Here is a 24,098-nt window from a genome sequence, read left to right on the forward strand (position 1 = left end):
TCCTTCATGCCCACAACTGGATTTGTTGGATTTTATTCCACATATAAAGTATAAAGTTTAGTGTGAGATCAAGCCAGAAACCAAAGTATTGTGGGACATGGTAGACCATGGGAGTTGTTAGTCGTGGTCAGGTATTCATCACTGGGTAATAATGATGTAATGATGGTTCTAGTGGGTTCTGAAGACCATTTCCTTAGTTTTGGAAGAGTTTAGTATAATTTTTTTTGTGGTAGAGTCTATTGTTAGTGACAAGGAGAGATATAAGACATAGTAAGGATATTTGTGTTACTAAAGTAGAAGTTAAACTTAAAAAAATCTGAATGCAATGAAGATTGATAATGTTATAAAATACTCATATAAATATGTGGAAGTATGGCATCCTTTTAAGATACTTACATGGAATTAAAAATAATAAGGCTAAACAACGCACCTGATACACTTGTAATAGGTGACTCTATCGTCAGGCAAACTGACGTCCCGCTCACCAGGCTGAACAGGGAGAAGGTCACGGTGAGCTGCCTGTCGGGCGCTAGGATCCGGCACATAATACAAGCACTCAGGTCACTCCAAGGCAAGTACAAATATGACTCAGTCATTGTCCATGCTGGTGTGAATGACCTGAGATGTACCACCCTGGACTACATGAAAAGAGACATAGAGGAGCTCTGTGAGCATGTGGCCCAGGCCGGTATGACCCTGACCTTGAGTAGCATCTTACCCTCATCACGAATGATGCCACAATATGAAGACAAGATGATCAATTTCAACAATTGGCTTAAGTATTGGTGTCATTCAAAGGGGATCCAATGCCTGTCAGCCTGGGATGACATGCTCGACAAGCCACGATGCTTCGCTAGGGACGGCTTGCACCTGTCACCCCTGGGCTTTCGGATATTGGCAAAGGCTCTTGCTACCCCCATAGTGCCTTTTTTAGGCAAGGCTCAAAAGACAAACCCACCTCCATAGGTATCACAAAGGATAAGAAACTAAGAGTAATGCTACTCAATGCCAGAAGTCTAAACCTCAAGATGCATGCACTTGAAACTCTCCTTAGCATGGAGAACATCGATATATGTGCAGTAACAGAAACCTGGTTCAAGGCTCCGGAGAGCACCCCAGCACTACCAGGTTATACCACATACCATGCTTTTCGGCCCCAAAACTTGGACCGACCCACAAAAGGAGGGGGAGTATCAATATTCATCAAAGATACCCACACCTCTAGGTTGGTGGCACAGCGGGAAGCATCAGAGACTATCCATGTGCAACTAACAGTGGGTAAAACTGCCTTCCAGTTTATAGCCTGCTACAGACCACCCTCCCTAACACAGGAACCCCACTCGGCCTTCCTGAGAACACTGGAAAATATGAAGGTCTCTCCAAACACCATTATATTGGGCGACTTCAACTACCCAAACAGAGACTGGGAGCATTACTCTAGCTCCAACACCCTAGCCCAAAGGTTCCTAGAATTTATAAACTCAAATGCTATGGAACAACTTGTTACCACTCCCACAAGAGGGGAAAACATACTGGACCTGATCATCACCAACATGAGGACTCTATGCTCCAGACCAGAAGTGTATCTCTCACTGGTAAGATCAGACCATAAACTAATCTCACTGGATATTCACATCCTGACCCCCAACCCCTGCCCAGAAAACCACAGTGAAAAACTTCTCTAAAGCAAATTTCACACTCCTCAAAACCGAGGTGGAATCCTTCAAAGCTCCCCAGGCCTGTGGAAAATATGGCCCAGACCGCAGAATCCTTTATAAACGCATTCTATGAATACCTTCAGGAATGCATGGATCATGCGATCCCAAATAAAACCAAGTCCCAATCCTCCAAAGGCAGGCGTCCTGTCTGGTGGACCCCAGCCATAAACAAACTATACAATAGAAGGAGGAAGCTACTAAATGATAGAGCAAAATTCCAAAAAGGGAAGGCATCTCTGATCAGTATTAGCAAAAAACTACAGGCACTCATAAAATCGTCTAAGGCCAGCTTCAAGAGAAAAATTGCACAGGACACTAAGGATAATCACAAGGCTTTCTTTAGTTATGTTAGGAACCTGGGTGGTAATTCCCAGATATGCTCAGAATTAGTCCAAAATGACAAAAAATACACTGAACCCACAGACATTGCCAACATCCTAGCTGACAGGTTCAGCGCAAACTCCTCCCCCCCTCTCCACCAAAAGGGCAAATATCTATCCCAGCAGAGTGCTGCGCCTCTGACATCTCAGATGCTCAGGTAAGAGCCGCCCTCTCCAAAGCAAAAAACACAGCATCAATGGGACCAAACGGTGTCCCGGGCTGCGTCCTACATGAACTCCAAGAAGAGCTAAACCCAAACATAAAACTGCTGTTCAATCTCAGCCTTACTACAGGATATGTACCCAAAGAGTGGTGTACAGCAACTGTGGTCCCTCTCCACAAAGGTGGTGCCTCAACGGATCCTGGAAACTATCGCCCCATAAGCCTGACTAGCTTGGTCTGCAAAGCTATGGAAAGGATCATCATGGACCTCATAAATAAAGATATTGGGGACCTGCAGACACTGGATCCTACCCAGTTCGGCTTTGTTAAGGGCAGATCCTGCCTCTTAGACCTACTTGATTCTTTGAAACAGTCACCAAGGCCATTGATGAGGGGAAGGTGGTCCACACAGCCTACCTGGACCTCGCAAAAGCCTTCGATACAATACCCCACTCGGGCATTATAGATAAGCTCACCAGCTTAAATATAAACCCCTATGTCACTAGATGGGTTGCAAACTGGCTCAAGGACAGAACCCACATGGTTAGAATTGCTGGAGCCATGTCAGACTCCAAACCAGTTACAAGTGGCATCCCACAAGGCTCAGTCCTGGGACCTCTCTTGTTCGGTATATATTTCTCGGAGGTACAGGCCAACACGGAAGGACTGTGGCTGACCAAGTTCGCAGATGACTGCAAACTGGGTGCCATAATCGACTCTCCAGCCGACACAAGCATCCTCCAAAAGGGCCTCATAGAAACAGACAACTGGTGCCAGAGCCATGGCCTCAAGCTAAACGCCAAAAAGTGTATAGTCATCCCTTTGGCAAAAACAAAGTGCCCACAAATTACCACATAGGTGGTAATCCATTAAGTACAGAAGAAGTAATTAGGGACCTGGGGACCCAAGTTGATAGCAATCTCTCATTTGACAACCACATGGCCAAAGTGGTTAGAAAAACATTTTATATAGCCCACCTAATCATGAAGGGATTCACATCTAGATCAGGGGAGGTCATCGTGCCTCTTTACCCATCCCTCATCAGACCCATAATTGAGTACAATGCCCCTTTTGGGATGTACCTTACCAGACACCTGCAGCAACTGGAAAGACCCCAAAAGTACCTCACCAAGAGGATCAAAAGGCTCAAACAGATGCCATATGCTGCCCGGTTAAAGAAACTCCAGCTCTACTCAGCGGCATACTGCCTGTTCAGAGGCGATCTGTGCCTCACGTATAAAGCCATGTCCAACCTGGAATTAATGGACATGCTACACCTCAGAAAATCCAAATCCCATTGAGCTACATGCTCGAGAGACTTGAACCTCAGCACCAAAATAAATAGGACATGCTGGAGGGATAGATTCATAACCCAGAGGCTCCCTTCACTCCGGAATAAAGTCCCAGTCCAGGTTAGGCAGAGTCTCTCATTGACTCTTTTCAAGAGGAATCTTGATGAGTGGATGGGAGATCGTAGGTTTACCCCGGGTATCACTTCTGTGTCACTGTTAGACAGAGGCACAGTATACTAATCTCAAAATAGGGCATAGCAAAATTAATTTAAAATGGGTGGCGAAAGCCAAACACATTCTGGCTAAGCTTATAAATGCCCTAGGGCAGATAGCCTAGTATGAACCTATGAACCTATAAAATTCCAGACATTATAAATTGCCATATACTTCACATCTTGCAGGAAGTCATAATTTTCCACCTGTAGGCGTGAATATCATTCAGTCCTGTGCCCCAAATCTCCAACCGAATCATGTAGTGCAATTGTGGGTGCCCTTCACTGGTGTTAGTGGTGAGGACTGAGGCTCCTTGATTACTTATCTTCCACCCCGGAGAACATCAGCTAGTTTTTCAAGTGACCCTTGAGAAACATCCTTGAGAGGTTTAGGTCTATCTTTGTATGCCTTACCCCATTCCCTGTCTTGAAAGCCTATCTGCATTAGCATTGCTACTCCCACTACAGTGCTGCACTGACATATCATATGCTTGCAACCCCAGGCTCCATCTTAGCAACTTGGCATTTTGCTGGCTGGCTCTGTTTAACCATAATCTTCACATCTCTCCCCCCCAGACAACTCAAGCTAGTTTTTCAAGTGACCCTTGAGAAACACCACTTGAGAGGGTTAGGTCTGTCTGAGGGTACCTCACCCCATTCCCTGTCTTGAGAGCCCATCTGCATTGGCATTGCTAATCCCACTGCGGTTCTACACTGACATATCATATGCTTGCAACCCCAGGCTCCATCTTAGCAACTTGGCATTTTGCTGGCTGGCTCTGTTTAACCATATTAGGGGGGTTGTGATCTGTCATAACAGTGAATTTCCTTCCAAACAGATAAAGCTGAAGTTTCTGCAGTGCCCACACTATGGCTAGACATTCCTTTTCTACAGCAGCATAGCATTCATCCCTGGGTTGGACCTTATGACTGAGATAAACCACTGGGTGTTCTTCTCCCTCTGAAGACATCTTAGTACAGCCCCCACCCCATGGTTCAAAGCATCCACCTGCAGAACAAATTCTTTGCTGTAATCTGGACTGGCTAACACAGGGGGTCCTCCCAAAGCTTCTTTAAGCTTCTGGAATGCCTGCTCACATGCTGGAGTGTGCACTACCTTATCTGGCTATTTTTTCCTTGTCAGGTCTGTGAGGGGAGAAGCTATGGTACTATAATTGGGGACAAACTTCATGTAGTACCCTGCTGTCCCTAAAAATGCTCTCACTTGCTTTTTGGTAACAAGTGCAGGCCATGCATGAATGGCTTCCACTTTGGCAGGTTCTGGCCTGATCTTACCACTCCCCACTCTATGTCTCAGGTAGGAGACTTCTGCCGGACCCCCCTGACATTTGCGGGGCTTAATGGTCAATCCTGCCCTCTGTAGTCTGCCCAGCACCTCCCTGACATGTTGAAGGTGCTCTTGCCAGGAATGGCTGTATATGGCAATATCATGTAGGTATGCAAGGGCAAACCCTCCTGCTCCTACTAGGATATGATCTACCAGCCTTTGGAAAGTCACTGGGGCATTTCTCATCCCAAAGGGCATCTTTGTGAACTCATACAAGCCAAAAGGAGTCACAAAGGCTGACTTCTCTCTAGCACTGGGAGTTAAGGGCATTTGCCAGTAACCCTTGGAAAGATCAATGGTTGTAAGATACTTAGCCCCACCCACCTGCTCTAGGGTCTTATCTGTCCAAGGCATAGGCTAAGCATCTGACTCTGTGTGACTATTTAATTTCCTGTAGTCCACACAGAACCTGGTGCTGCCATCCTTCTTTGGCACCAACAACACTGGGGAGGCCCAGGGACTGTTGGACTCTTGAATTACCTGCAGTTCCAACATTTCCTGTATCTCCTCCCTCAGAGTCTGTTTGACTCTCAGGCACCCTGTAAGGGGCCTGCCTAATAGGCCTTTGGGGTCCTGTATCCACCTGGTGCTACACCAGGTGGGTGCACTCTGGTTTCCCAGTGAATATATCCCAAACTCCTGTAATACTGCTCGGATTTCTCAAACCTGGGTAGGAGATAGCTGCTGGGACATTGCCACCCCTTCCACTGAGGTGTCACTCCAAGCATCAATGAGGAAATCAATCACCAGATCTCCCTCAGACTCCTCCTGGAATCCCCTGCAAATACTCAGCACAAGGGCCTCCCTAGCCTGGTAAAGTGTTATCATGTTAACATGGTACAATTTGTGCCCCTGCCTTCTGCCTAGCAGTTCCACCATGTAGTTAACATCACTTACCTTTCTTACCACCTTGTAGGGTCCCTCCCAAGCTGCTTGCAGCTTGTTGTGTCTGACAGGGATGAGCACCATTGCCTGCTGCCCTACAGCATACTCTCTAGTTTGAGGATTCAGGTCATACCAGGCCTTTTTCTGTTTTTGGGCTTCTGCCAGGTTCTCCTGCGCCAAGTCCATGAGTTCCCTGAGCCTTGTCCTGAGGTTTTGGACATATGACACAATGGACTCCTTGTGAGATTCACACTCACCTTCCCACTCATCATGAAGTAAATCTAGAGATCCCCTCACCCTATGCCCATACAACTCAAAGGGTGAAAAACCTGTGGATTCCTGAGGAACCTGTGTGTAAGCAAACAACAGATGGGGCAAATATTTGTCCCACTCCCTCTTAAACTGGCCTGCAAATGCCCGTAGCATGGAGTTGCGTGTAGAGTTTAACCTCTCAACAAGACCATGGTGGTCTTCTGGTGCTTCACCCCACAGTATTTCCACAGACAAGCTAGCAGGTCTGACTTGAAATTGGCACCTCTGTCAGTCAGTATTTCTTTTGGGAAACCTACCCTGCTGAAAATCTCTAGCAAAGCATTTGCCACCATTTCTGACTTAGTGGCGGACAAAGCCACTACCTCAGGGTATCTTGCAGCATAATCTGTTACCATTAGGATATACTTTTTCCTTTGAAACTTGGGATACTCAGAGGCCCCACAATATCCATAGCTACCCTCTGAAATGGCTCCTCAATCACAGGCAAAGGCATCAAAAGAGCTCTCACCTTGCCTGCCTACCTTTTACATACATACATACATACATACATACATACATACATACATACATATATACAAATGTTTCAAGCATGGGCATTAATGCCCTTCTAGCTTGCCAATATACCAAAATACTTGTTCCCATAATACGTTCTGTAGTTCTAAGTATCTTACAACCACTGATCTTTCCAAGGGTTACAGGCTGTTCTTAAAAATATCTAAACTAGTACTTTCTTTAATGTAATTTGGTAGTCTGTTCCAAGCATCAGCTACTTTGTCAGAGAACCAGTTAGTACACTTTTCATTCCTATAGAATCTTCTAAATAGGTTATCTGATGATTCTGTAATACTTTTTGATAACCTCAAACATTCCCAGAGGTAGTTGTCCCCAAATGCCCTATATACCAGAATAAGATCTCCCCTCAAATATCTGTAAGAGACACTGTACAAGTTCAGATATTTTTGGCTTTCATAATAACTTAGATTTTCACATCCATGGATGCCCTTGGTATATTTCCGCTGTACTCTTTCCAGTTTATTCATGTTTGTTTTCCTATAGGGTTTCCATACTGTTATTTCATACTCAAGTTTGGGTCTAATGTAACTAACAAACAATGACTTCATTATGTTTGATTTCCTAGACTTTATAAATCGTTTTATACAACATATAGTTCTATAACTATCATTAGCCAATTGGTTGATATGATTAGAAAAACTCATAGCTGAATCTACCCATATACCCAGGTCCTTAAATGAGTCTACAGTTTCAATCACTGTGTGCTCTATTAAATATTCACCTTTCAATTTATGTCTCCCAAATCTCATATGCTTAGTTTTTGAATTATTTATCAACATATTATTCTCCTGTGCCCAAATGGTCAATTTAGTCAAATTATTTTGCAGACATGCCTTATCTGTAACACTTGTAATCAGTTTACCCAATTTCAGGTCGTCAGCATATAGACTGTAGAACACCTCAGATGAAAAAGTAAGGTCTGAAAGATACAATCTAAACAAGTAAGGGCCTAGGACAGAGCCCTGTGGGACACCTTGACTGTAACCAAGGATTTCACCTGTCCATTTGGTGTGTGATACTTGCCATGTCCTATTTGTAAGCCATGCAGCTATCCATATTATCAAGAGTACATCAATACTTAACTGTACTAATTTATTGATCAGTGTTTTGTGTATGACCCTGTCAAATGCTGAAGTTAAATGTATATAAATTACATCTCAGCACAATATTTCATTCATAGCTGTTATTATATTGTTATAGAACATCATGTTACAGGTGGTAATAGATCTATTTTCAACATATGCATGGTGATATATGGTTTCAAGTCCCAGCCTATCCAGTTCTGATAATAACTCATCCTGTGTTACCTTCTCCATTATTTGGTCACAGGTCCTGCAGTACCCTGTTACATCTCTGGAAATCCCAGGCCAATAGAAATTCTGCATTATATGTCTCTTTGTACATTTTATGCCCATATGACCTGCAAAGGGAATATCATGGGCTATGGCTAGAAACACCAGATGATAGGCTCTAGGCACTACCAACTGCTGTACTCTCTCACCTTCTAGCCCCTCCTCAGGGGTCCACTCTCTGTACATTAACCCTTTGTCCTAGTATACAGATTCCCCCTTCCCTTGAGAATCAGGTGCCTCCCTAGCTACCTGCCTCAGGCCTTGCAATGTAGGGTCTGAGACCTGAGCCTGTCTCAACTCCCTCTTTGTACCCCTTCCCAGCTCCACTTCCACAGAAAGTCTGGTATTCTCTGACAGCGTTGCCTCACTGTCAGCCTGGGTACTACTACTACTCACCTCTACTTTTGCATTCACTCTGTCCAAGGGAACATCAGTACTCACAAGTAGCTGTGGCTCATCTTCAGTCTCACTGCTGCAGAGTAGCTCCCCCCATGAAGTAGCCACCACACCAGTCCTGGCTGCAAGTATGTGATTGGTCTGGGTCTCCCCCAGGCTACCAGACCCACATGCTTGTCTCTAAGCCTGACTGCATGTAACTGCATAAACACATGGTACTGCCTCATCAAAATCCTTCCCTATCAGGACATCTACAGGATGGTAGTTTGGTACCCCTGTTGTCTCAAGACAACCTTCTATTGGCATTTTGTCTTTCCCACTTACTGGCTCTCTCAACTTTTGTTCCACACCTTACCTCCGTGGACATCTGTATGCCACATGGTCTCACTGGTTGCATTCAAAACATTTAACCCTAGGTCCTGGATGTGTACCTGGACTAGTGGCATCCCCTGCTACTGACAGATTCTGTTGGGGCAGTCTGGGATGCCCACCATGGGTTCCTTTAGACCCATGAGCAGTACTGTGCATGGATGCCCTGCTTGCTAGGTATAGGTCTCCCTTCTTCTCCCTTCTGAAGTAGCACATTGTCTGTCAGCTAACCAGATCCTCATGTCCTCAGGCAAAGTGCTAAGGGCTTGTTCCCTCACCAAAAGATCTGCCAGCCCTTCAAAAGTGGTGATCTGACATGCATTCACCCACCTATGAAAATAAGTGCTCAGTTCAGCAACATATTCACACACATTTTCATCTGCTTTGCACCTTTGCCTTTTTCCTATGTTTCAGGTGTTACCTTACAAAATTCTAGCAAACATTTCTTAACAGAAGCATAGGTTCATAGGTTCATAGGTTCATAGGTTTATACTAGGCTATCTGCCCTAAGGCATTTATAAGCCTAGCCCAAATTATTGTGGCTTACGCCACCCCTTATATGAAAAAATACTGTGCCCATTAGTTTGTTGTGCCTCTGTCCAGCAGTGACCCAGAGATGATTCCCGGGGTAAACCTACGATCTCCCATCCACAGGTCTAGATTTCTCTTGAACAGAGTCAGCGAGGTGCTCTGCCTCACATGGACCGGGATTTTATTCCACAGCATAGGGAGTCTCTGAGTGATAAATCCATCCCTCCAGCACGTCCTATTTATATCCGTGCTAAGGTTTAAGTCGCTTGCTCTAGTGGTTTTGGTGGATTTGGATTTTTGAGGTGGAGCATGTCCATTAATTCCGGGTTGGACATGGCCTTGTATGTCAGGCACATGTCACCTCTGAGCAGACGGTATGCGACTGAATAGAGCTGGAGTTTCTTCAATCTGGCAGCATATGACAGATTTTGGAGTCCCTTTATCCTTTTGGTGAGGAACTTTTGGGGTCTCTCCAATTGCTGCAGATGTCGGGTGAGATACATCCCGAATGGGGCATTGTACTCGATCATTGGTCTGATAAGTGAAGAGTACAGGGGAACAATGACCTCACTAGATCTGGATGTGAATCCTTCATGATCAGGTGGGCAATGTAGAAGGTCTTTCTAACCACTTTAGCAATGTGAGTGTCAAAGAAAGGCCACTGTCAACCTGGGTCCCCAGGTCCCTGATAACCTCTTCTGTGCTTAGTGGATTGCCACCTATATGGTAGCTTGGGGTTACCTTGTTTTTCCCAAGGTATGACTATACATTTTTGGCGTTTAACTTCAGGCCATGGCTCTGGCACCAGCTATCTGTTTCCGTGAGTCCCTTCTGAAGGATATCAGTGTCCGATGCACTTTCCACTATGGCCCAGTTTGCAGTCATCTGCAAACTTTGTCAGCCAAAGTCCTCCCATGTTGGCCTGTACTTCTGAGAAGTAGATGCCAAACAATAGGGGGCCAAGGACCGAGCCCTGTGGGACACCACTTGTGACCGGCTTGGAGTCTGACACAGCGCCAGCAACTCTAACCCTGTGGGTTCTGTCCTTAAGCCAGTTTGCAACCCATCTTGTGACATATGGGTTTACATTTAAGCTGGTAAGTTTTTCTACAATACCCGAGTGGGGTATTGTGTCGAAAGCCTTGACAAGGTCAAGGTAGGCTGTATGGACTGCCTTTCCCTCATCAATGGCCTTGGTGACTATTTCGAAGAAGTCGACCAAGTTCAAAAGGCATGATCTTCCCTTGACAAAGCCAAACTGGGTCGGGTCCAATGTCTGCAAGTCCCCTATATCTTTGTTTATGAGCTCCATTATGATCCTCTCCATAGCTTTGCAGACTAGACTTGTTAAGCTTATGGGGCGGTAATTACCAGGGTCCGTAGAGGCGCCACCTTTGTGGAGTGGGACCACAGTTGCCGTACGCCACTCCTTGGGCACATATCCTGTGGTAAGGCTGAGATTAAACATGATTAAAACAGTCAATGTCAGACATTTTGGACAAAATAGTTACAGCTTTACCATGGAGTAAGGGGTCAGGAACCATACCCAGAGCCTTTGTTCAACATCATACTGTTTATATACCCTCTAAAACATATGAATGAAACTATCAAAATTATCCCCCTCTGTAAACTGCGGAACAAATTTACTGACCTTTTGTGCTTCTGGGGTTCAGTTACTCCCTTCCCCATTACCTCCATGACCCTGGCGAAGAGTCAGCATCTCCTTTTCATGCTGCCTCTGCCTCTCCTTCTCCTCAGCTTCCATTTCCAAACACCTGGCCTCCAATTCAAGTCTCTATAGCTCCAGATGGATTTTTAAGACCTCTGCACAAAGGTTGAGCTGTCCATTCCCTGAGTGTTGTACATCTCCATGGCCAGTTTGATCATCCTCCTGGTTGCTGTTTTCTGATGCAGCTGTGACCAAACTGCAATCATTTCTACCTTAGTCAGGTTTCTCTGCACCAGTCCTTTAGCCTGGCACATCTCAGCCAATTGACTCCTTGTCAGCTTGCCATACTCCTCTGCTGACATGCTTGCTTGCTCTCCCTGACTAACTAAGCTCACAAAAGAAATAAAACAATTGTGATCTGAACTCTGAATATTCACTGTGCGACTGATTTTAGAGTACAAAACCACCTTCAGTGATCACTGTACACAAGCTACAGGAATTCACTATCCACACCACTACAAGCCAATTAGCATGTGCCAACAATTAATATGTGGTGTGGACATCCCACCACTGCCATATAATTAATATGTGACACCCGTGCACTGGCCCAGCAATCAAGGAGCCTCAATCCACACCACAAACACCAGTGAGGGGTGTCCACATAGGGAAGGATAACAAATACACACACAGTAAAGTACAATTTCCCTTAAGAGCACACAGAGATCACAGTCAGTCTGGGGCTGGTTTCTCCCTTTCTCTCCAGATCCCCAATAAGACTCCCCACTATCAAAGCTATAGGGTACAGATCTCAACCTAGTGGTCACTCTAAAACCTCCACCACCCTCTCTGTCCAACCAGTGCTTCATGTCCCTGCCCAAGTAGCTGACACACACACACACACACACACACACACACACACACACACACACACACACACACACACACACACACACACACACACACACACACACACACACACACACACACACACACACACACACACACACACACACACACACACACACTTTGGGATATGAGTTATATGCAAACACACAGACACTCCTGGGGAAGGCTGGTACAGGTTCTCCATCTATGCCCCTTCTGCACAGATTATGCATAGTACCACTTGCCACCAACCACTAATATCAGCTGCTAATAAGGCCCTTATCAGAGGGTGTCCAATTGTTACTGTGTAATATTATTATCCAAATGGTAAGTGTAACTGAACAGCAAGGCTTATTGGAGTGGCTTAGTACAGTATCACTATATACATGCAATGTACTCTAGAGCTTAAATTATCTCTACACAAAACAGCCACAGTTGAAAGGTTCAAAAATATTTAATAATAAATAATAAAAATACAAGACAACATTTCTTACTACACAGTGCTAGTCAAGAGTCCGGAGATCACGGGAAAATGCTTAAAATAATACAGTAGAATAGTTCTGACATCAATACAGAAAAACATCTAGTCTAATCCTCCTATTACCTTCAAAAGTGGTGATCTGACATCCGTTCACCCACCTATGAAAATAAGTGCTCAGTTCAGCAACATATTCACACACATTTTCATCTGCTTTGCACCTTTGCCTTTTTCCTATGTTTCAGGTGTTACCTTACAAAATTCTAGCAAACAGTTCTTAACAGAAGCATAATTAAAACAGTCAATGTCAGACATTTTGGACAAAATAGTTACAGCTTTACCATGGAGTAAGGGGTCAGGAACCATACCCAGAGCCTTTGTTCAACATCATACTGTTTATATACCCTCTAAAACATATGAATGAAACTATCAAAATTACCCCCTCTGTAAACTGCAGAACAAATTTACTGACCTTTTGTGCTTCTGGGGTTCAGTTACTCCCTTCCCCATTACCTCCATGACCCTGGCGAAGAGTCAGTATCTCCTTTTCATGTTGCCTCTGCCTCTCCTTCTCCTCAGCTTCCATTTCCAAACACCTGGCCTCCAACTCAAGTCTCTATAGCTCCAGATGGATTTTTAAGACCTCTGCACAAAGGTTGAGCTGTCCATTCCCTGAGTGTTGTACATCTCCACGGCCAGTTTGATCATCCTCCTGGTTGCTGTTTTCTGATGCAGCTGTGACCAAACTGCAATCACTTCTACCTTAGTCAGGTTTTTCTGCACCTGTCCTTTAGCCTGGCACATCTCAGCCAATTGGCTCCTTGTCAGCTTGCCATACTCCTCTGCTGACATGCTTGCCTGCTCTCCCTGACTAACTAAGCTCACAAAAGAAATAAAACAATTGTGATCTGAACTCTGAATATTCACTGTGCGACTAATTTTAGAGTACAAAACCACCTTCAGTGATCACTGTACACAAGCTACAGGAATTCACTATCCACACCACTACAAGCCAATTAGCATGTGCCAACAATTAGTATGTGGTGTGGACATCCCACCACTGCCATATAATTAATATGTGACACCCGTGCACTGGCCCAGCAATCAAGGAGCCTCAATCCACACCACAAACACAAGTGAGGGGTGTCCACATAGGGAAGGATAACAAATACACACACAGTAAAGTACAATTTCCCTTAAGAGCACACAGAGATCACAGTCAGTCTGGGGCTGGTTTCTCCCTTTCTCTCCAGATCCCCAATAAGACTCCCCACTATCATAGCTATAGGGTGCAGATCTCAACCTAGTGGTCACTCTAAAACCTCCACCACCCTCTCTGTCCAACCACTGCTTCATGCCCCTGCCCAAGTAGCTGACACACACACACACACACACACACACACACACACACACACACACACACACACACACACACACACACACACACACTTTGGGATATGAGTTATATACAAACACACAGACACTCCTGGGGAAGGCTGGCACAGGTTCTCCATCTATGCCCCTTCTGCACAGATTATGCATAGTACCACTTGCCACCAACCACTAATATCAGCTGCTAATAAGGCCCTTATCAGACGGTGTCCAATTGTTACTGTGTAATATTATTATACAAATGGTAAGTGTAACTGAACAGCAAGGCTTATTGGAGTGGCTTAGTACAGTATCACTATATACATGCAATGTACTCTAGAGCTTAAATTATCTCTACACAAAACAGCCACAGTTGAAAGGTTCAAAAATATTTAATAATAAATAATAAAAATACAAGACAACACTTCTTACTACACAGTGCTAGTCAAGAGTTCGGAGATCACAGGAAAATGCTTAAAATAATACAGTAGAATAGTTCTGACATCAATACAGAAAAACATCTAGTCTAATCTTCCTATTTCCTAGCTACATCTAAGAGCAAACACAGTTCTAAAATAAACTTACATATAGAGCAAAGCAGTGCTGGTGATGTTCATATGTAGGTAGGTTCATAGGGAGGTACTAGGCTATTGGCCCTAGGGCCTATACAAGCCTAGCCAAAAAGGTACCCTGGCTTTTGCCACCCAAGAACATTATTTTCCTGTGGCCCTGTCAAGCAGAACCACAGAAGTGATCCCAGTGGTGAATTTCCTATTACCCATCCAATCATCAAGATTTTTCTTGAAGAGTGCTAATGAGGATCTCTATTTGACATAAATAGGTAGTCTGTTCCAGAGTATGTGAAGTCTCTGGGACAGGAATCTATCCCTCCACATGTTCTGTTTATTGTGGTGACAAGGTTTCGGTCACTAGAGCATGTAGCTTGGAGAGATTGGGATTTCTTTAAGTGGAGCATCTCCAACAGCTCTGTGTTTGACATAGCTTTGTATGTTAGGCAGAGATTGCCTCTGAGTAGGTGATATGTGATGGAGTAAAGCTGGAGTTTTTTGAGACGGTCTGCATAAGGCATCTGTTTGAGGCCAGTAATCCTCTTTGTGAGGTATTTTTGCGGCCATTCCAGTTGTTGTAGATGTCTTGTGAGGTACATAGCAAAAGGGGTGTTGTACTCCATAATGGGTTTAATGAGTAATGAGTAGAGGGGAACAATGACCTCTTTTTTTCTGGATGAGAAACCTTTTGTGATGAGGTGTGCGACATAGAAGGATTTCCTGACCACTGTGGCAATGTGATTATCAAAAGAAAGACTACTGTCCACCTGTGTCCCAAGGTCTCTTATCACACTTTTGGTGTTAGGTAGATTACCACTTATGTGGTAGTTCATGGGTACAGAGTTTTTACCAAAGGGGTGTTGGATGTTGTTTACCAATGTTGGATGTTCTGAAGACAAAAAAATGCTCTGAGTCTTTCTGTCCTTAAATTAGTAACACAGTACTACTGACTCATTTCAGATTACATCATTTTTTCTCTGGTTTTAAAACTAACAGAAACTCAGAGTTTAGCAGCACTTTTGATCTTGCACCTGGTCAGGAAGCTACAGCAATAAAAGACTTTATACATGCAAATTCTAGCAATTAAGTCTGGTCTCAAAACAATAGCAAGAATTCCTTCATCCAGACATCTCAGCTCTGAGTATTGAGATAAAACAATTATACAATGCTTGACTTATCAGCTTTCCTCCAGCAGAGTGCAATGTGGTTACATTTTTGCAGTTCCACATTTAACACCATTTTCTTCCATTTAAGAGAACAAGCCCATGGCTTATATTAATATTTACAAATGACAGAATTATCTACAAAATTCTACCTGGCTAGGCTGGCAGCCTTCACATATTTTCCAGCAATATTACTTCATGAATGATAACCCCGGCCTTATCTTAACTGAAACAGTAATATTGATAAAACTCATAATTAATCCAAGAACTGTTAAGCAAAAAAAGAGAAGAAATGGAAGAGGCGGGGTTTTAAATCGATCAATAATCCATTCATCAATAATTGTTATCTCACTACTGAATAAAGCTTCTTTCAACTAATTTAAAAGTATAATACATTTTAAAACAGATATCACATTCCCTAAACTTCACCTCATTATAACAAAGCCATCCAGATTAGATCTATATTTTAACCCTGTAGTATCAACGTTTTATATTTTAATATTTATACTGTCAGGGTTATCCACCTAGAGGTATGAATACAGGTCTAGGTGATGGTCACTGCTGATGTGACACCCCAACCCCATGTGCATAAATGGGAAAAGGGGGTTATGGATGGCTGGATTTGTGCATCAGCTTTTAACAGTAACAGTACACATCCCCACATCTGAAGGAGAGATTAACTAAGACAGTAATTGTCAGAACTCTTATGTTGCCTGCACATTTTTCATTAAAATGCATTAAAGCTGAACATGTAGACACTTGTCTGCAAATATAACTTAGGTCCTCAGTTGCACAAACTTTTTGTTTTCATTTTTTTATCCCACATACCATGTCAGGTGAAAGTATCACAGATTAATGCATAAACCATAGACTAAGAATTACAGGTAAAAGAACAATGATTAAGAGATGTTATGCTATTTATATGTTACCTTGGAAATTTCACACATTTACATATACAACAAGTTCCACAGGGAAATGGTTCTTTCCTGCCACCTTGAGCTGACTAAGTGAAAACCTGCTTCTAATAAAACCAATCCCTCAAGCTTCTCCGTCTTATGTATGACAACATTATTTTGTTAAGAAATGCATTTTTCAGAGATATGTTATATTTTATAACTGTTCAGTGTATTTTTTTCTTTTGCTCCTTCTTCTCACAACTGACCCTCACCTGGCACCAGATCCCCTCCTCACAACTGACCCTCAACTGCCACCAGATCCTCACCTCACAACTGACCCTCAGCTGCCACCACATCTTCTTCTCATTCCCTCAGCTGCCACCAGATCCTCTCCTCATTCATTTGATTGACTGGACCTTCTTTAGCTTCTCCTGGACACAGCTCATCCCACATCCAGGGCTGGTGAGGAAAGTGTGGACGCTGGTGCAATATCATGTTGCTCATGAGGAGTTTGGCTTGACCTCCTCCCTGGCTACCTTGCTTGCTCTGCAGTTGCTAACAATGGTAGGTGCATGCACACTTCGATGCATGTGCAATCTCTTGACCAAATGGTATACCACTTACTGTGCGGTGCTTCCTCATCTCTTAATGTTGCTATTAAAATGAATATAGGCAGGATTGTCAAGACACTGTCAGCTGATCAATCCCATAATTCCCCATTTGATCCTTCCAACACCCATGCTACTAGTCAAACACAGTCTATCTGGGCATTTGTGAGGGCTTTAGCCCTCTGTTCCATAGTGCCAATCTATCAATGGCCAATGCTGAATATAAAAATTCACAACTTTGACAAAGAAGTAGTTAGAAAATACATAACTTTATTCTGGATTGTGATGGTATTAATGTCACATACTCATTTTTGGTAAAAAATAACAGATATTTTTTTCCTTTTGCAATTTGTTAGTGCAGTTCTTAAAATTAACTTCAGAATAACCCCTAACCAAAAAACTGAGTTTCAAATTAATTTTCATCATTTCAATATCTTCATCTAATGAGTGTTGTCGATGCCCTCTGTACTTGCCCAAAGGGCAAAGAGTTAATGAGCACTGCAAGCCGATGGCTGGTGGCATAAACTATATTGTCTGTATTCATTTTATCCCACCCAACCCATTGCATATCCAAGAACCAACCATTCCTTTTATAGGTTCATAGGTTCATAGGTTGGTACTGGGCTATCTGCCCAAAGGCATATATTAGCCCAGCCATGTTGTGCGGTATTCACCACCCCTTTAGTAGTTCCCTAGACCCTTGTACTAGCAGCTAGTACCCTTGGCCCCTATCTAGTAGTGCTGTTGGTGTGATCCCCGGTGTGAACTTTCTGTTACCTATCCACTCATCAAGGTTCCTCTTGAAGAGTGATAGTGAGGGGCTCTGTCTTATGTAGATCGGGACCCTGTTCCATAGTAAGGGAAGTCTCTGCGAAGGGAATCTATCCCTCCAGCATGTTCTATTCATTGTTGTGTTGAGGTTTATATCCCTAGAGTGTGTAGCTCGAGTAGATTTGGTTTTGCTAAGATGGAGCATGTTCAACAATTCTGGGTTGGACATGGCTCTGTACGTTAGACAGAGATTGCCTCTGAGAAAGTGGTATGCAACAGAGAACAGTCTTAGCCTTTTCAATCGTGCTGCATAGGGCAACTGTTTGAGGCCAATAATCCTCTTGGTTAGGTACCTTTGTGGTCTCTCCAGTTGCTAGAGATGTCTAGCCAGGTACATTCAAATTGGTGCATTGTACTCAATAATGGGTCTGATGAGGGAAGAGTAGAGGGGCACCATTACATCCTTAGATCTTGATGCGAACCCTTTCGTGATCAGATGGGTCACATAGAAGGATTTTCTAACCACTTTGGCAACATGGTTATCAATGGAAAGCTGACTATCTACTTGGGTCCCTAGATCCCTTATTTCTTCTTCAGATTTCAGGGGATTACCTCCTATGTTGTAGTTTGTGGGTACTCTGTTTTTTCCAAAGGGGATTACTACACATTTTTTGCATTTAGCTTGAGACCATGGCTTTGACACCATGCATCAGTCTCATTTAGGCCCTTCTGGAGGCTCTCCATGTCAGCCAGAGACTCTATTATAGCACCCAGTTTGCAGTCGTCCGCAAACTTAGTCAGCCACAGCCCTTCCATGCTTGCCTGTACTTCTGAGAAGTATATGCCAAACAGGAGGGGCCCCAGGACAGAGCCCTGAGGCACACCACTCGTTACTGGTCTGGATTTGGACATAAATCCCGCTACTCTTACTTTATGGGATCTGTCTGAGAGCCAGTTTGCGATCCATCTTGTGACATAAGGTTTTATGCCCAGGCTGGTGAGCTTATCAATAATACCTGAATGGGGAATGGTGTCAGATGCTTTAGCAAGGTCAAGGTAAGCTGTGTGCACCTCCTTTCCCTTATCTATAGCCTGAGTAACTGTCTCAAAGAAATCCACCAGGTTCAGGAGGCATGATCTGCCCTTGACGAAGCCAAACTGTGTGGGGTCCAGTGACTGGAGGTTCCCAATCTCTCCATTTATGAGTTCCATAATGATTTGCTTCATAGCCTTACAGATCAGACTGGTCAGGCTTATTGGTCGGTAGTTCCCAGGGTCAGTTGTGGCCCCACCCTTGTGTAGCGGGACCACCATTGCTGTGTGCCATTCTATGGGCACATATCCTGTGGAGAGGCTGAGACTGAACAGGGTATTAAGATGGGGGTTAATTCCTTTTGAAGCTCGCGTATGACACAGCCTGGCACACCATATGGTCCCATGGAGGCAGTGTTTTTAGCTTTAGATAGAGCCTTGTTAACCAACGTATAAGTAATAATTGGACTTACACAATCCCCTAGAATGGTAATAGGCCCTGTAGGTGGTGAGGGGGGGAAGAAATTTGCACTGAACCTGCCAGCCAAGATGTTGGCAATGTCAGAAGGGTCAGTGTATTTTGTTCCATTTTGTACTAGCTCAGAACAGACCTGAGCGTTGCCATTTAGGTATTTGATGTAGCCATAGAAGGCCTTATGGTTATCCTTGGCATCCTTGGCAACTTTATTTTTAAAATTAGCTTTAGTTGACTTGATGAGGGCCCTCAATTTCTTACTAATGCTGATCAGGGATGATTTTTCTACTTGAGATTTGGCCTTTTTTTGTATAAGTCTCCTCCATTTATTGTAAAGTTTGCTTATGGCTGGGGTCCACCAGACTGGTTTCTTCTTGCTTGAGGAAGGAGTCTTGATTTTATTTGGGATAGCACGGTCCATGCAATCCTGAAGATGCATATACAGTGCCTTGGTGTAGGATTCCGCATCCTGGATATCATTATCCTTCTGCAAGGGAATAGTGAAGCTTTCCACTTCAGATGCAAGTAGTTTGAAATTTGCTTTGGAAAGGTTTTTGACTATGGTTTCTTTGATTGGGGGAGATGGAGGAGTGAGGATGTCCAGGGTTATTAGTTTGTGTTCGGATCTGACCAAGGAGGGGGTGATAACGGGTGTGGTACAATGGGCGCCCATATTTGTGATGATTAAATCCAATATGTTGTCCCCTCTAGTGGGGGAACATACTAGTTGTTCAAGGGCATTTGAATTTATAAATTCTATGAATTGCTGAGCATAGGAGTTGGAACATTGGTAGTTCGCCCAGTCTATACCAGGGTAGTTGAAATCACCCAATATTATGGTGTTGGGTAGGACCTTTATATTTTCCAATGTCTCAAGGAATGCAGAGTGAGCATCTTGGGACATGGTGGGCGATCTATAACTGGCTACGACTTGAAATGTGGTTTTGCCTGCTGATAGTTGCGCATGGATTATCTCTGGGGCATCATGCTGTGCAACTAACCTGGAGATATGGGTATCCTTGATGAATATGGATACACCTCCGCCCTTTGTACTGTGATACGGTAACTGAGGCTGGATGGTATGATATGAATTGTAACCTGGCAGTGCTGGGGTGCTCTCTTGAGCCATGAACTAGGTTTCCGTCACTGCGCAAACATTGATTTTCTCCATGCTGAGGAGAGCCTCGAGTGTGTGCATTTTGAGGTTGAGGCTTCTGGCGTTGAGTAGCATTAGCCTTAGTTTTTGGTTACCTGTGCTGGTTACGGCGGTTGGTTTGTCCTTTCAGCCTTGCCTAAAAAAAGGCACTATGGGGACGGCAAGAGCCTTGGCCAGTATTCGAAAACCTAGGGGTGACAGGTGCAACCCATCTCTGGCAAAACAGCGAGGCTTGTCTATCATGTCATCCCAGGCAGACAGACACTGGATCTCCTTAGAATGACACCAGAAGCTTAGCCAATTGTTGAAATTGATCATTTTGTCTTTGTATTGTGGTATCATTCTAGGTGAAGGTAGTATGCTACTCAAGGTCAGGGTCATACCAGCTTGGGCTACATGATCAGAGAGCCCCTCAATGTCTCTTTTCATGTAGTCCAGGGAGGTACGTCTTAGATCATTCACACCAACATGTACAATGACAGCATCATACTTGTACTTGTTCTGGAGTGACCTAAGTGCCTGTGTTATGTGGCGGATCCGAACACCTGAGAGGCAGCTGACAGTAACCTTCTCCTTGTTCAGCCTGGTGAGTGGAACATCCGTGTGCCTTACTATAGATTCTCCTATTACTAGCGTGTTAGGTATGGTGTTTTGCCTTAAGGGCTGTTGTGAGGCACACTGCTGAGGTGAATTATGTGTTTTCTGGCTTGTGTTTGGGGGTGCAGGTTGCTTGCTTGTCTGCTTTGGAGGGCACTGTTTCTTTTTCAGATTGGTACCTAGTGCCTCCGAATATGTTTTTGTGTATTTATGCATATGTTTTGCTGGTGCTTGTTTTGTAGATTCATGTGTGACAGGTGGTGTGATGCAAGTGTGTCCCTTATCCTCTTGACTGTCTGTTACAGTCATGGGTTGAGAGTGCTTAGCCTCCAGTCTGGCTGTGTATTTGCATCTCTCGCAAGTGTTTGTGTCTAGTTGTCTGTATACATGAGGCAGTTGTGACACTGCCTCAGGATGCCCAATTCCACCAGATGAACTGGAGAGTACACCTGAAGCTGACCTCTGGACATGCTTTGAAGAGTAAATTGAACTTAAGTCCTGCGGACGATCAAGGGTCTTATGCTATATTATAATAATGCTGCCTAGGAAATTTGGAGAATAATGGTGCTGTCTAGGAGATTAGGACAAGTGCTGATTTCTGTTTTGCAAGTGCTGCAATAGGAGCAGCTGATCTGAAGCACTTGAGTTGAGGCTTGCCTAGTTCTAAGGGAAAATTTACAGTGCAGACTTTGTGGGGCCGGGAATAGTATACCCCAGCTAACCGGCACTGCCCGACACTGCTCTGTGCGCAAGACCACGCAAAAAGAGAGTTGCAGGGTTTTTCCTCTAGATAAGTGAGGAAAGTGAGTACAAGAGCTGTTTTTCTCTAAGCAAGTGAGAAAAGTAAGTACAAAAACTGTTTTCCTCTAGGTAATGAGGAAGATAGAGTGCTATAGTAATTAGTAGCTTATTTAGTGCTTACAAGTTCTGAACAAGTGCTGAGCATGAACAAGCAAATTTAAGTGCTAAAACTAAGAATCTGTATCTGCACTAGATGAGTTACAGGACAGAAACAAGTGCAAATACAGGCTTTCAAATCAGAAGGTTGAGAGAGATGGAAGAGATTGCCCAAATGGCCAATAACTACAAATTCTGTGCCAGAACCACTACTTATGTGGTAGACAGGTTACCTAGTGCTTACCACTCCCACTGATAAGCTAGATGGCTTCCTTCCAACACAGAAAGGCTTGGGGGACTCAGAAGCTTACATACAGTCCTGGATACAGCAAATCTGTATCTGGAACACTAGTTACAGGAAAGGTAGGAAACAGGCTTACAGTTTTTTTTTTTTTTACAGAAAAGTAGCAAAAACAGTAGTAAAAAAAATTCACATGCAGTGCAAGCTAGCACACTTGAGTATGCAGCGATATTAGACCAAACACAGTTTAAAAATGCAATTAAATTAAAAAGGACTAAAAGCAAGTACAGAAAGAGTTTATTAGGTAGATGTTAAAGAAACATCCAGAAAGTCACTTTCATACTTTTTACAAACTCAATGGACTTATGCATTTTCATTTACATTACAAAATTCATCTTTCTTTCCTTTACATGAACATAATCAGTTTTCCATTAAACATGCATAAAATATGCCCACTGCTTTAAACAAATTCTGTAAACTAATAAAATCGCTTTCTACTGTACTCATAAATATGCAAGCATATTTTGGTGCTAATTATGGCCACATTGCTGTGCCTATCCTGTATAGAGAAATTATCATTAAACTCAACGTAATTATATCCTTTGATAAAACTGCAAAAATGACAAAATACAGAATGTGTTTGGCCCCGCACCCCAGCAACCTTAAAATTGCCTATAATTCAAAACTGGGTAAAATGGATATATGCAGCCTCAGCATGTCCATTGACAGCCAATAATACTTTCCCTGCCAGGTTAAGTCCTTTCATTTATCTATGAAATATGAAGTATTCTTGACATATGAGAAAACTTTCTCTAAACAAATTTTCAAAAAAGTAATTGGAAAGGGAAGAAACATAACAGGAAAATTTACCTAGTGCTAAATTAATTAGGTTCCCAGGTAAATCTAAAACAGTTGCATCTTTGGTAACAGTTGAAATGTTATTTTTCATATATAACATGTTATTTTAAGTAAAATAAGCAATGTTTTAATAAACTAATTAGGTACCCAGGTAAATCTAAAATAGTTGAATCCTTGGTAACATATATAAGATGTTGTTATTTTAAGTAAAATAAGCAAAGTTGAAAAAATGTTATCCTTACTAGCAATGCTATGCAAACAGAACAAAATGAATGGGCCAATAGCTTACGTGAAGGTTGTGAAGCAAGAAATTATTAGAATTACATAGACTGTTATATCTTAAGCAAAGAGATCAAAAGAGAAGCGTGTCAGTTTGAAGAAAGTCCTGCATTTGTGCCTACTAATGCTATGTTTTTCTGTCTGTTTCCTGCTAATTAAGGCTTTTAGAAAATTAGGCAGGATGAATTTATCTCAAACTTTACACATTTGGTACCCCACTGGGTCGATGCACAGTTCTAAGATTGCCTTTTGAAATTTCATCAGCTTTAGGAGAATTTCCAAAGAGCAGTAGCTGAAAAAATTAAAGAGCTAGAAGCTATATATAATTGATGATTTTTTAGCTTGAGAAGCTACTAAATAGGTACATGACTTATCACTTAGCAAATTGCTACAGAAAGATTAAGATAAACAAGTCTGAAACTGAAGCTGAATGATTAAATGTCAGAATTGTGTATCAGCTCTTAAGTAAATAGACACTGTTACCAGTTCTAAAGGTTTAAAATTATTTTCTTTCTTTGTTTCTTGTTGACCAACTTTGTTCCACTAGGCTAGTAGCCTCTTTTCAGGAGAAACCAGACATAGTATTTCTACTATAAGGAGAAATTTGGCCAGGGCATTGAAGAACTTCGACTCTTTGCAATGTTTTTTTTTTTTTTTTTAT

This window comes from Protopterus annectens, chromosome 4.part0, assembly GCF_019279795.1.
Source record: "Protopterus annectens isolate FY-2018-M chromosome 4.part0, PAN1.0, whole genome shotgun sequence".
Classification (NCBI taxonomy): Eukaryota; Metazoa; Chordata; order Ceratodontiformes; family Protopteridae; genus Protopterus; species Protopterus annectens.